Here is a 15,000-nt window from a genome sequence, read left to right on the forward strand (position 1 = left end):
GTGCTGTCCTGAGAGCAGTCGGTCTCCGTGATGGGGAAGGCCTGCTGCTGAGTGTCTTCACTGACGCTCACCACAAAGAGCACTTCTGATGTCAGCAGCAAGCACCCTTCATGTTCCTGGCCCGAGCCCCTCACCAGAACCACGTCCAGGGCCATGTGCACTTCTGGTCTGCCCAGAGACTGAAGCATTTTCCTGTTTAAAAGGAGGAAAGTGTTAGGTCAGCTTTGACAGGGGTCACTAATCAGTACCTAGTGCCTGTCCCAGCAGTTGGAGCAGCCACACACTCTTGCTGCCAAGGGCAAAGGCCTCTCATCAGATTTTCGTTTGAAATGTCATTTTCCCCTAACATTCTTAGATACAATCTGGTCAAAAATTTGTTCTTAGGACAATTATTTCTCTGCTCTGGTTAGCCTCATTTCTTCCCATTAAGAAGATCAGCCCGTAACTGGAACACTGCTGCTGGCGGGGCAGTGTTCATGTTCTGATAAATAGGGTGGTAGCAATTAGAACTTGACTCCACAGAGAATCTCACAACTGGGGCCTCTTCTGTCTCGAAGATGCCTTGAGTAGCCAGAAGTGCTCCTCAGGGGGTCCCTGGAAGCATGGCCCATAAGCTTGAGAGTCAGCCAGGACCTATTAGTACACAATGTGGACGCAAAACTGAGCAAGTGTCTAAATCATCTTACCAGACATATTTGACATGACTGTTTGGAGCCTGGTCAGCCTGCAGATCACTTGGTGGATAGCGCTGTTTGGGAAGCTGAGAAAGCCCAGCTCCATGTAAAATACCTGGTAAGAGAAGTAAAGGAGTTTTACTACTATTCTGGAAAACAGTACCAGGCTTGAGTGATGTCATCTGCTTAGAGTCATCCATAAAATGTTAACAGATGCAAAATGATGTCACATCTTTGGAAGCAAGTATATAGATAATCATTAAACATTACAGTGCTCTTAACCCTGGTGAGTTCATGTTAGCTACAAACTAAACTAAGACTAGATGAGTAGTTGCTCCTTAGTGATCAGTCTAGAACATTAACTTGGACATTTACAATTTATGTATAAAATCCAGAATTGTTACTCTTCCTTAATAAGAAAATACTTCCCTATCTGCTCATTGACCATCCTGACAATCATAAACAACACACAGATACACACAAAAGCACACAGTTTGCCTAGATACAGTATTTACATGTTAAATGACTTAATCCAGCTGTTAAACATGAACCCATATACATTTATGAGCCCGCTTGGGGCCTCTGGTTTATTGTACGCCCTCCCTGGTGCCAGCTCAAGTGGGGGCACCCAGCAGCAGCCGCACAGGCCCCCTCAGAGACTCCAGAACCAGAGATGGTACAGCATGTGTGCTTTCTGAGGGCTTGTAAATGTTTATAAACAAGGCACAGTCATTAGACTTAAGAGTTAGTGGTTTGTAAAACCTTCAGTGCAGTAATAAAAGTTTTACAAGAATGATGGAAACCAAAAAGGCCATGTGAAGCTCTGCTCTGAGATGCTCTTCCATGAGGGAGGGTCCCTCAGCCCTGGGAAACAGGGTGAGGAACTGACATTTTCAAAACCAAAGCAATATATGAAGCATGAGTTTACCTCTCTGGAGTCTATCAAAAATTTTCAAGTGTTTGATAAATTAGAATTTAACTTTTCCTACTTAGAAGGTGCAGCAGCGGTTCTTACTGTCCATTTCCCTGTGAGTGAAATGGCACTCATCATGTGAGAGGGGGCAAAAGTAGGAAAGCGGGAGGCCGGGAGGGGAAGGGCACCGAGAACACATGTGCACATCTGTGTGGTCTCTTAAAGCGTCCTTTCTGGAAGGCTGCCTCACGTGGGCAGGCATCTCTTGCTCCCCTCCTCTCAGACACTTTTATGCCCTGAGCTGGCTGGATCATCAGATCTGAGGGGCAGGATGCTGCAAGGAGATCCATCCGCAGACTTTATGGCTCGACAGAGACAGCCATGCAGGGCCCCTCCGTAGGTTGGGGTAATAACGACACATTGTGCTGCCCGACCAAATGATGCAGCCAGTTTAGGCAAAAAACTACCTTTTCTGTAAAAAAAAAAAAAAAAAGGAACCCCAAAATGTTAAAAGTTAATGTGTTCTGCCAAAAATGCTGAAGAGGAACAGAGGAGGATGTACTTTCTGTCTCTACACCATTTATGTCCCCACATGTACAGGGACAGATGCCCAGCTGCAGGCATGGTCACCACGGTCCAAGCTCGCTCTCCACAGCTGCTTGGTCAGAGGTCACCAGCAGACTCGGCCTGGTCACGAGGCAGAGGGAGTCTGCAGGTGAGAAAGGTATCTATACTCGGTTGGATAGTGTCCCCTATAACTCATCCACCAGGAGCCTCAGAATGCGGTTTTTGTAGATGTCATTTTTTTTAGCTGTAATTAGTTCAAAGAGGTTGTAGGAGATTGTTGTTGTGTGCTGTTGAGTCAGAACTGACTCAGCTGACCCTCCAGGTGGTTTTCTGAGGCAGTTAATCACACAGGAGAAGACTGCCCATCCTGCCATGGAGCGGCTTTTGAACTGTGTGCCTTTGGAATTGCAGTACTGCTTCTTACCCCTGGGCCATGGGGGCTCCCTTCAGGTGGGCCCTAAATTCAATAACTGGGCTGTATCAGAAGATGGCGTGACAGAAATGGGGATCAGAGTAATGCAGCTGTAAGCCAAGGAACACCAAGGCTGCCTGCGTGAGTGGGCATGAACACACATACACACACACACTCTAATGTAAATGGATCTGTCTTCTAAATTACTAACTGGAAAAACTGCTTGGCTGAAGGATATTCATCATACTACATTCAATCACCGGTGGTTACGTGCTGTTAAGTCACCTGTGACTCACAACAACCCTATGCACAATAGCTGTGAAGCTGTCCTGAGCCAGTTTCACTGACACTTGCCCCCATTACCCCAGTTACTGTATCAATCCATCTCATCTGGAGTCTTCCTCTCCTGTGCTGCCTCTCCACCCTTCCAAGCATGATGTCCTTCTCCAAGGACTTCCCTCCTGGTCACCTGCCCAAAGTATGTGACATGGAACTTCAAAATCCTTGCCTTCAGAGAGCAAGGTGGTTTCACTCCAGGACAGAGACAGTAATCTCTGACTACTTTTTATCAAAATCTCTTGCTCAATGTACTAGAGCGGTTCTGTAACAAACATATATTGAAGTTATTAATTGACTTCCTGGCTCTACAATTTTTATATTAAGTATAATTCTAGTCTTTGTGTAAAGAATACAGAGGTGAGAAAGAGCTACTGTTTGATCTTATTTATCCTCGCCCACATAAAAGGCTAAACTGGCTTGGGGGGAGTGGGGAAGGGAGAGACCCTTAGGTGTCTGGGTTGCCTCCCCACCCCCCCCACCCCACCCCCGGGCTTACCGTAGCCTGTCTGGGATACGAGCTCAGCCGCCCCTCCGATGGGCTTTGTGAACACTCCCATGATTCCTTTCCCCACGCCTGAGATCACACCCTTGGCCTTGTGTCCAGCTGACGCCTGAGTCTCTGAGGTTTTCTGGAAGTTCTGCATTGGCTGATCGACTATCCCAGCAATTGCGCCTGAAACAACAAAAGCTCCCATTAAGGACTTAAAGTTCTTAAAAAAATGAAAAGCTTCAACCTGGTACACAGTTTTATTTGGGTTGAAAATGAAACCCCACCCTCATTATAAAGCTCTTTATATTTATTTACCAATAATCTAAGCACATTGAGGGCTCTGTTTAGGTTAGATGTTTAGTATTCTCTCAAAACAATGTTCAGACTGAGTTTGGTCCACTGCAGTCATCGCTGTGAAGTTTAGAATTTAACAAACATACCAGACTCCTTAAACAGGTGACAGATTAGGGGCAGGGAGAACTAATAAAAAATTCCTTAGAGGGAGTGGCCTGTGACGCTGCCCCCTCCTCATCAGGAAGGAAAAACCTTGCTGTTTCCCCCTTTTAAATAATGAGAAAATGACTGAGATGGTTCTCTCATTCTCTCACTACTGTCCAGTTGGAAGTGGTTCACAGTGAACCTCTAGAGGGTTTTCAGAGGCTGTAAATCATGTAAGGTGACATGCTTGAGCGTTTACCATGTGCCAGGGACAACACTAAGAGCTTTATCTGTTTAGGATCGCTTGATATTAATTCTAGAACAAATGACACTGTTTTTGTCCTTCCCCCCCCCCCTTCTTCTAAATAAGGACACCGAGGCACAGGGAAGTCAAGATGTTTCTCCTAAGGTCACAGAGCTGTTAAGAAAAAGAACCAGGATTTGATCTAGGAAGTCTGTCACAGCCTCCACTCTTCACCACATGCTAGTTACTGATCTAGTTTATCAAATTCTGTAGAGAAGATCTATTTGCCATGTTGGAGACACTTGCTCTCACTTCAGTGAAAGTTTGTCCATAACAAGACCCTACTTTTACAACTTTTCCATGAAAACATGGACTGAAGGCTTAAAGGTGATTGTTGTTGTGTGCTGTTAGAACAGACTCATAGCTGACCCTCCAGCAGGTCTTCAGAGGCAGTTAATCTCACAGGAGATTGCTCATCATTCTCCTGTAGGATTGCTGGTGGATTCAAACCATGTGCCTTTGGGGTTGCAGTGCACCTTCTTAGCATCAGGCCTCCGGAGACAATAATCCTTCAGCCCTTCTGGTGGCTTAGTCTGTTTTTCTCTGTCTTGAGGGCCCAGTGATGAGATGGGAGGTCCTCTTCTAACCCTATACCCACTGCTGTTACAGGAATTCCGGTTCATAGTGACTCAGGCAGCAGAAGTGCCTCACAGATTTCCGAGGCTGTGATTTTTATGGAAGCAGATTGCTAGAGTGACCGGTGGGTTCAAACTGCAGTCAATTGCTTAACCACTGTGTCACCAGGGCTTCTTTCTAACCCAATAAGCAGAGAAAAATTTGTTATAGTTTTTGATAATTTTTTTTTTTTAGCCCCCAACTTACCCAGACCTGCTAGGATTAATGAAAATACATGATCTTCCAAGTAGAAAGTTTCATGAGCCAAAACTCATCACTCTACATGTCACCAATTCAAATCTCCTGGGTAAATTGAGATTTCCAGGTCTCAGTTAATGACCTGCTAATTTCAAGTGATGGCCCACTGAACAAAATCCCTATGAAAGCAAGGCCAGTTTCTTCAGGTCAATTGTGAAGGGAACGTCCTGTGCACATTCTATTCCTCTGAGCTTTGACAGGATCATCTCATTTACTCATGGCCAGATTAATAATGAACTGCGGTGACAGGCCTTGTTCCTTGTCGGGACCAATCCATCCCTAACATGAAGGTCCGAGATTGTTATCAGGGGCTGAGAAATCACCATCTTGGCTCCCGAAAACCAGTCCTGGCAGCTGGAGCTGGGACCCTCCTCACTAGGTCAGGGCCTGAGGAATCAAATGCTCTGTTCTCCAGATAGGAGCTGAGGGGTCACAGTGGCCAGGAAGCATCAATGAAATCTGCTGTGCGGCAGTGGGAGGCCCCTTCATTTCATAGCAGATCAAAATGAGCAGTATCAAAGACCAGTTTTAGTGATTTTATTATCTGATTTATCTCAAGGCTTTCCATGCTTAAAAGTAAGAGAACAGCTGGAACATATAATTATAAATTTAGCAATAAATTAAATTATTACTTGTAGTTCTGGTAGAAATGTCTTTGCTCAAATGGAGCTCTCTGTAAGACTATTAAAAATGAGCTTCAAAACAAAACCCCCAAATCTGTTACCACTGAGCAGATTCCAACTCACAGTGACTCCACAGGGCAGGACGGGCCGCCCCATAGAGGCTCCACCACTCTCATCTTTATGGAGAAATCTTGGTGGTGTAGTGGATAAGCCAAAGCTGTTGCCCCACAAATTTGGTGTTCAAACACCATCTGCTTTTGTAATGCTTTACGGCCACGGCAACCCTATGGGGGCCATTCTACCCTGTCCAGTAAAAAGCCAACCCCAGTGATGCCGATCGAATCTGACTTCTGACGGTCCCCCCATGGGTTTCTGAGGCTGTGAATCTGAATGGGAGGAGATGGCCCAGCCTTTTCCCAGAGAGGAGCTGGTGAATTTGAATCACTGGCACTTGGGTTAGCACCATGCTACACATTATGGCTCCAGCGTTCCTCTGGCCTGGACGGTTGATTCTTGTAGGGACATTGTTGTGTGTTTGTGTAACTTAAGGGCAAAGAGAAACACAGCAGCCTTTAAGAAAACAGACTGCCACAGCTTTCTCTTAAGAGCAGTCAGGGGGTTAGAACTTCCAACCCTTTGGTTAACAGATAAGCGCTTAATCACTGTGTCACAGGTGGCCCTCAGGTATTAGGCTGGGAGGATTACTGCATCTGGAAGCTCCTACTTCTCATTGTTGTTGTGTACTGCTGCGTTGGAACTGACCCATAGTAGACCCTCCAGTGAGTTCTCAGAGGCAGTAAATCATACAGGAGGAGATTGCCCATCTTCCTGTGAGCAGCTGTTGGATTAAAACTGCATACCTTTGTGCTGGTAGTGCAATTCCTTACCACTAAGCCACCAGAGCTCCCATTTCTCTTTAAAATATATTTAATGTTTATACACCTAACTTGTGGAAAGAATACAGCCTTGACAGATTATCTGCAAAGGGCTCAAATATCTGTCTGCTTAAATGCAAACAGGTAGCCGCAGTGAGAGAGTCCCTTTTGATCTTCCACTTTCTTCAGCCACCAGCCACAGTCAAGGCCCTGGTCACTGTGGTTTTGACAGATAAACGATTTGGGCAGCGGGCAAAGTGGAAAGCCTGACCCCGTGACAAGGTGTTATGAGGCACTGTGGGAACATATGTGCTCAGCTCGGCACTGTGCCCTCCAGGGGGTAGGTGGCCTTGTCACACACACCGACACCTCCCTGCTCACCAGGTGCCAGCATGGCTCCTTGCCCTCATCGTGTGAACAACCTGGAGCCCAGAGTGGCCATGAGAGACCAGCCTCAGTCTCCAGGTCCCTCCAGCCCCACCCTAAGAGAGGCAGCTTCTCTTACGGCTTTTCTCTTATTGAGGATAATCCAGCTAAATCCGGCAACTGGTAAATTATTTACTGTCATACATGCAAACTGCTCTAAGGCTTTAAGCAGTGGAAATTGATCCCCAAACTTGTCTCTTGGCGGCGGGCCCACAAGGGCGGCCACATGGAGGCGGCTGTGATGTGATGAAATGAGGGTGGGGAGAGAGGGCACCTCGGGGAGCTTTTCACTGGACTCGGTGGGAAAGCAGCAAATGGGGGGGCTTTCCCTTTGTACCCCACTTGTCCCCTTTGTCATCTAGGAGAGAGTTTTCTTTCTAAAACGAGAGAGATAAGAGCCCTCCCTCACTTCTCCACACCTGGCTTGCCAGTCGCACACACACGAGGTGGCTAGTCTATGAAAAGTTCCTGCCTAGTGTCTGTTCTGCTGCAGTGCTGCTCAGCCTTTGTGAGCCTCTGACGGATGCTGGGATTTTATTTTGTGTATGTTTGATCACAAGAGCAGAGGCACAGGCCCAAGCCGGGACACCATACTACTTGCTTAGAATTCCAGAGACAAAAGAGACCCACAGAGTATTCCAATTCTAGCTCCATGCTATCTTCTTGATAAACAAAGACAAGCAAACTGAGAAGGAAACAATAAGGTGTCTGCTAGCCTCAATTTCCTAGTCACTAAACAAGTCAGCTCCAGGCTCAGTGGAGCGACGACAGGTTCACTCTGTCTCTCTTATGTACAACCCTTACTCTGGGAACATCGTCCTGATTCACCGGGGAGAGACCAATGCTGCTGGGATTCCAAATGGCCTCCCTGGGAAGGTTTCAAGACACAGAGGGGCAGGGCTTCCGGGAAGGGCAGCGAGGCTACAGAAATCAGATGGAGGCTCAACGAAGAGGGAGGCAGAGAAGCAGCTTCTGGCATTGTGCCGCTGGCTTTCAGGAGACAGAGGGCATGTGTGGGGTGAACACAGAGCTCACGTGGGCTGTGCATCCTCTCTAAGCTCTGGCTCCAGGGTGTACTATGGATGTTCAAGGCACAGATGTGGTTAATGGAGGTGATGCTCTGGCCAATTCCGCAGGTTAATCAGAGTTTTTCTAAAAGCCACTGCTTTGAGAAAATCTATGCAGCTCATCCTGAAGCCTCGACAGCTTTTTTCCCTCCCTGATCGTGTGTGCGCGTGCGCATGCGCGCACGCGCGCGCTCGCTTTGAGAAAATCTATGCAGCTCATCCTGAAGCCTCCACTGCCTCTTTCCCTCCCTGATTGGGTGTGTGTGTGTATGGCTTAGCAGCTGAGGGCTTCCTTTGATATTTGAGTGCTCAGAAATTTTTTTTTTCAGTATTCTCTTAGGGTGACAAAGAGACAAGACAACTCACTAACCCAGAGGTATTTGGGAGAAATACTTTTACCCCAAAGCCCCCATGACAGAACCTTCAACTGGCCAGTCTCTCCACATCCTAATTGTTTCCAGGCCAAGTGCCCTCCAGGATGAATGGCATGGTGGATGGGCCAAATTCTAGTTCTGCTTCCATCCTCTGCTGACAGTCTGCCCTGGGCAAGGAGTCCCCTCAACCAAACCCTGGGAGGTGACGATCAAATGAATGGCAGAGGCAAAAGTGCTTTGCTGGCTGTTAAATGTTCTTACAATGTATTTTTATCACTCAAACCCTAATGTTTCCAGTGTGTAAAAGAAGGAATTGAACAACCAGAATTTCTGTGGATTTCAAACTATCATGTGATAATATCTTTCCCTTCATTTACACATTTAATTGCATATGGCAAGTTGAAACACTGTCAGGTAGATTCAGTGGTGAGAGTCTGTGTTAGTCCCGTTCATTCTTCTTATTGATGCACATCAGGTAGTTCTAGGACCACATGTTAGGAGATAACCCAGAGCTAACGCAGAAGACAGACAGGAGCTTGAACTGGTTGCCACATAGGCCCCAGAGATGGAATGAGCAAGCTCCTTCTCCCTTAGGGGAAAGGAAGCTGGTCCAGGCCGAGCTTGAGATGCCCACTGTGAACTCGGATCTCTGCAGTCTAGAAGTGGGTAAGCTGCTTGGTGTGTTTTGCAGTAAGAGTCCCCCTTGGTTCACTATTTGTAGGTCCCATCAGTTACACAGGAGAGGGACTGACTTCACCCCCAGAACTCAGCAGCTCAGGTTCTAGGAAAAGACCAAATGTTTGTACTGTGAGGATATACAAGATACAATGACCACAGCAGTATGATCAATGCTTTATGGTTTTTAACCCTGGTCAATATGAACCCTGCCCAAAGACCTGCCAGTGTAACAGGGGATTCATAAAACAGCATTCTGTCATTGGGTGCGATTCTACACAGCAGAAATGAGTGGTGGATATGCCGAAAGAACAGGATCCTCGGGCTTCACCTGAGTCAGGAGGAGGCACCCACTGCCGTCAGCCCAGCTCCCATTCAGCTCCTGCAGGAGCTCCAAGGAGCACCTGATGGAGGTAAGGGAGTCCTTGTGTCCACAGAAGAGGACACTTAAGCCTAGAATTTTTAGCATAAAAGGTCCTAATGTTTCCAAACCATTACTATGAGGCTCCCAATAACCTCACTGCCACTTCTTCAGGCTACAGCAACAAATTAAACCCAAACTAAAAGATCAATATTTGTTCCCATTCCAAAGAATGGGACCCAACAGAGTGCGGAAATTATCAAACAATATCATTAATATCACATGCAAGCAAGATTCTGCTGAAAATTATAAAAAAATGATTGGAACACTATGTCAACAGAGAACTGCCAGATATACAGGCTGGATTTAGAAGAGGTTGTGGTACTAGGGATATTATAGCTAATGTTAGATGGATCTTGGAAGAAAGCAGAGAATACCAGAGTCTATCTGTGAATATCAGTCTATCTGTGAATACCAGTCTATCTGTGCTTCATTGACTATGCAACGGCTTTTGACTGTGTGGATCACAACAAGCTATGGCTGACTCTGAGAAGAATGGGAATCCCAGAACATTTGACTGTGCTTATGTGAAACCTATACTTGGACCAAGAGGCAGTCGTCAGAACAGAGCAAGGAGACACAACATGGTTCAAAATCAAGAAGGGGGTCCGTCAGGGATGTATTTTGTCTCCATACCTTTTCAATCTGTATGCAGAACAGATCATCCGAGACGCTGGGCTGTATGATGAGGCATGTGGCATCAGGATTGGTGGAAGAGTCATCAACAACTTGCGGTATGCATATGACACAACCCTGCTCGCTGAAACTGAGGAGGACCTGAAGTGCTTGCCGCAGAAGGTCAAGGACTGCAGCCTTCAATATGGATTGAAGCTTAACATCAAGAAGACAAAGATTCTCACCACTGGGCCAATTGGCAGCATCATTATGGATGGTGAAGAGATTGAGATAGATAACAGTTACAGTTTGCTTGGCTCCACAGTCAACACTGTTGGTACCAGCAGCCAGGAAATCAAGAGATGAATTGTAATGGGAAAGTCAGCTGTCAGGGACCTCTAAAGAGTACTGAAGAGCCACGACGTCAGGCGGGAGACTAAGGTGCGCCTGAACCAGGCTATAGTCTTCGCAATTACGTGGTATGCATCGGAGAGTAGGACAGTGACTAGGGATGATAGAAAGAGAATTGATGCCTTTGAGCTGTGGTGCTGGGGAAGGGTGTTGAATATACCATGGACTGCTGGGAGAACAAACAGGTTTGTCCTGGAGAGGGTGAAGCCAGAATTCTCCTTGGAATCATGGATTCTGAAGCTTCGTCTGACATACTTTGGGCATGCTGTAAGGAGGGACTGGTCCTTGGAGAGGGACATCATGTTTGGGAGAGTGGAGGGACGGCGCAGGAGGGGAAGGCCCCCAATGAGATGGGTCAATTCTGTGATTGGGGTGGTGGGAATGAATGTGTTTGAGATGGTGAGGTTGGCACAGGATAGAGCAGCGTTTGGGGTTCACAGTGTAGGGTCGCTATGAGTCTCAAGCGACTCGACGGCACATTATCAACAACAGCACAAAAGTAAAAACGTGTGTCTTTCCTGCTACACTCTTTGAAAGCAAACAACTCTTGCAATTCCTCTGCTACTAAAATAGAAAAATGAAGAGTGCTGATTATCAGATAGCTTTGTCTGTCTTACAAATGCCGTCATTATTTCTAATAATGGTATTGCTAGTCCCATATCACAAACAAAAACTTAAGCTCAGAGAAGAACGTGCCCATGGCCTTGGGCATGGATATGGGGGAGCTGCTGGCTCCTGAGACCCGCCCTCTTCAGAGCAGCCAGCAGGGCCTCTGGGGTGACCGAGTCAAGCCAGGTGACTTGTCCTTCCCCTAGGACACCCCCCTTTTTCCAGGCATTATCAAATGATGGTGCCCTCCACCACTGAAAGTTCTTACTTAAATACTTTCCAGTAACTTAACCTGAACTTGTAACATTTACTACTTCCTCCCGGAGCCTCAGCTGGGCTGTGGTTGCAAGCCGAGGAGCTGCGGGGAGGCAGGGAGACCGGCGAGAGGACCATCCTTTCAAGCTCTTCTTTTCTAACCTCTGCTCTGAGCCATTTCTCGCCACTTTGATCTCTGTGAGCTGCACACTCCTTCAGATGCTCTCAGGCTGCCTGCCAAGCAATACAGTTTTAAATTCCTTTGCAAACAAATAAACAAAAAATACCCTTGAAAATCCAGCTCTGTGAAATTTCAGCTCTGAGGAGTCCTTTTTATAGATTTTCCCAAAGCAACTTCTTTTCAAACATTTGTACTATTTTGAAATATCCATAGCACTCTGCACCTTTAACTATACGATCTGGCTGCTTGGAACACAGTCATTTCTTTGAGTTGGGCTGATCGGGCCCACTGAAAACACACAGCGGAGGACAGAGCATGCTTCACCGTTTACATGACTCTTGCTCACTGATCAAGTGCTTCTCAAACAAGAGCCAGCATCTCGGTGACGAGGGTAGTGAAGGAGCGGGGCTTCAGGACGGCTGCCCGATACTCATGTCATCGAATGCCGGTGCCCTGTACCACTGAATGTTCTTTCTTAAATAACCTGAACTCCAGCAGCTTAGCCTGAACTTGTAACGTATCTGCCGTTGCCCGGCGGACACTACTACGCGTGGGGGGTGCCTGACAGCATTAACTCTCTCCCTTGGAGAACCATGCTGTGGCCAGACATGTAATCCCATGTGTTCCTTCCAGAGGACCCACAGCCACAGAGTGGAACTGGGAAAGGAGGCCCTGTTTTCTGACCCTGACTGGTGGGAACCAGAGTGAGTACGATTCGCCTCTGAGCCTCAGCTTTGTCTGCTGAAAGGATGTCAACGTCCCAGCCACACCCAGGAGGAGGGAAGCCGACATGTCCCCCCACCCCCCAGGTCTACAGACCTCCCGTGCGGATGGAGGTGAGGACACACGGCCCAGCGGCCCCTTACCGAGCAGGCTGATGCCCAGCCGGGACAGGCCTTGCCGGAGCCCCTCGCCCAGGCTCTCAGGGAGCTGCCGCCGCCACTCCTCCTGCCGGTTGTAGTGCTCTTCATCCAGTGAGAGGCGGTCCATGTTCCGGGCTAGGCTTGTGGCCAGGTTGGTGATGGATGTAAGGGTACCTGAGGGCACAAGAGGACATGGGTTGGCCTCCTGATCACAAGACAGACTGCAGAGAGGTAGCCCTGGAGGGCTGCAGGGTTGAGGACTGCAGGGAGGAGGGGAGAAGGGACAGCCGAGGTCTCAGCTGTCCTTCCTGGACATGCCCGGATGGTGTGCAATGGTGGCTCCCTCATGGGCAACTTCAAGCAATCAGCTTAAGAAAATGAAGTGCTCACTCTCCTCAAAATGGTAAGGTACGAGGATCTGCAAACACACAGTGCCCAGTTTTAGAAGAAATTATCATGCCACTGAGGGTACTTGCCAGTGCAAAAGAGCATGACCCTCAACCAGGTGAGCACACACACAGTGGCTACAATGCTGAGCTCAAATCCAGAACCACCTTCGAGGATGCGGATCCCTGGGCAGTGCTCATTCTGCTGCACTGGGGGTCATAATACCTTGATGGCATCTTGCTGAGTACCATCCAGTCAGAACTGATCCATTGCTGACCTTCCAGTGGGTTTTTTGAGGCCGTTAACGGCACCAGAGGAGAACGCCCATCCTTCTGCAGAGCAGCTGGTGTATTTGGTGCCTTTGGGACTGCAGCGCAGCTTCTTCCCACTAGGCCACCAGAGCTCCTTGGCTGCATCTCACAGTATTTAATTGTCTTGGACTGGTTCAAACAGATCTGCAATTTTCACCAAGGCCCAGCTTTGAAGGTTTAACTTTGGAGAGGTTAAGATTATGTTGCTGAATTATAGACAAACTGAAAAGAAATGTTTCCATTTCAGAATAAAATTTTTTTTATTACTTCAGTCATAATCAAGGGAGACACTGAATGGAATCATCTGACATTCTGAGGAAATAATTATTGAGCCATGGAGAATATGCACAATTTTAATATTCAGGGTGTTAATTAGAAAAGTGAGAGCAATAAAGTGAAAGAGTCACTTCAAAGCCGTGGGTCTGCCTGGTTTTCCTAAGAAAAGTTACTTCAGCATCTTGCTCAGAAAAAGTCATAATTCTCTCTAGCATGTCTGCATGTATCTCAGTGAACACGTCTAACAGGCATCCACCGAAGCAGCCTGAAGCTAACACACGAGTTCCTGTGTTGTTGGACATCAAATTTCAAGAAGAAACCACAGGCATCATTTTTGCAGCTGCATCTTCAGCAATGAGCTCAAAGGACAGAACCACAGACATGCACACACGGACACTGACAAACCAACAGCTTTGCTAAGAGGAGGAGGGAACCAGTGAAAACAGTGAGTCAGGGGCTAAAATGCTGCTGGAGTTAAGGTCAATTTAGCAGGTGTTGCTTGTCTTACTTCAAATGAAAACAACAGAACCACAGGGATTCAAGCATCAAGAACGTGGGGAAATCCGCAGCGAGTCATCTGGCCAGATCCTCCGCACAGCTCGTGGGCCTCCCGGGTGATTCAGGGGCTGGTCCTTTCTATGGTCTTCATCCATGGACTTTATAGATCGCAGGTCCTCCTGTTTCAATGTCAAGTCTCCTGAGGCCTTCTAGGGACCACGACTGCTTGCCCACAACATGGACCTGCAGAATGCCTCAATCAAACGATTTCTGTGGGAGGCAAACCCTGTGCCCTGTTGCACCTGGCTCAAGCAGAGAAGACAAAAGGCCTTTGGATATTCAGGGGACCCTCGTTCATTTTCCAGTCACTACCAACTTGCCCAGAATATCAGCAAACGTGAGACTGACAGCCTCTCCTCCCTCACACATGTGCCTGCTAATCAATTTTGGCCACAAGATGGCACTGTTTACGTGTCCTGCTCCAGGGAACTTGGCTTGCTTTACCTCCAGTTTTGCTTCCATGTCAAAATGTATCCATATACTTAGGAAAGTTATGACAACTGTATCTACAGTTAAAAAAATATGATGAAGCAACACAGTGTAGGGTTTCTGATGCTTTGCAGAAGTCCTGAACACCTTTAATATTTCTGTATTTATCACATGGAATAACAGTTGGGCCAATCCATGTTTTCCCATTGGGAGGTTTAAAATGCTGAAGTTTCTGAAACATTTTCACACACTACAGGCAAGTAGTGATCTGTTTAAAACATAAGACATTATATATGAACGTTGTTACAAATCCAGCCTCACACTGCAAGCTAACCAGTCAAACAAAATGAGAAGCAATCTGAACATGCTTAAAAAACAAAAACAAAAAAAACCCCACAGAGAACAAATAAAAACAAGGCACTAGCACGAGAGACGGAATGAGCTACCTTTGGAAATGTGCTTTACAAATGACGTGGTCCCTCTGGAGACTCCGCTGACAAAGGCCCCGGGGCCGCGGGTCAGTCCCTCGTAGGGAAGCCTGAAGAAGTCGGCAACCCCATTGCCAATGCTTCGCACCAAACTTGCCGGGCTGCCCAGGATCTCCAAAGAGCCAACCACCCAGCCTGCAATGGAT

Source organism: Elephantulus edwardii, unplaced genomic scaffold (assembly GCF_000299155.1).
Source record: "Elephantulus edwardii isolate Elephantulus edwardi_28Jun2011 unplaced genomic scaffold, EleEdw1.0 scaffold00270, whole genome shotgun sequence".
NCBI lineage: Eukaryota > Metazoa > Chordata > Mammalia > Macroscelidea > Macroscelididae > Elephantulus > Elephantulus edwardii.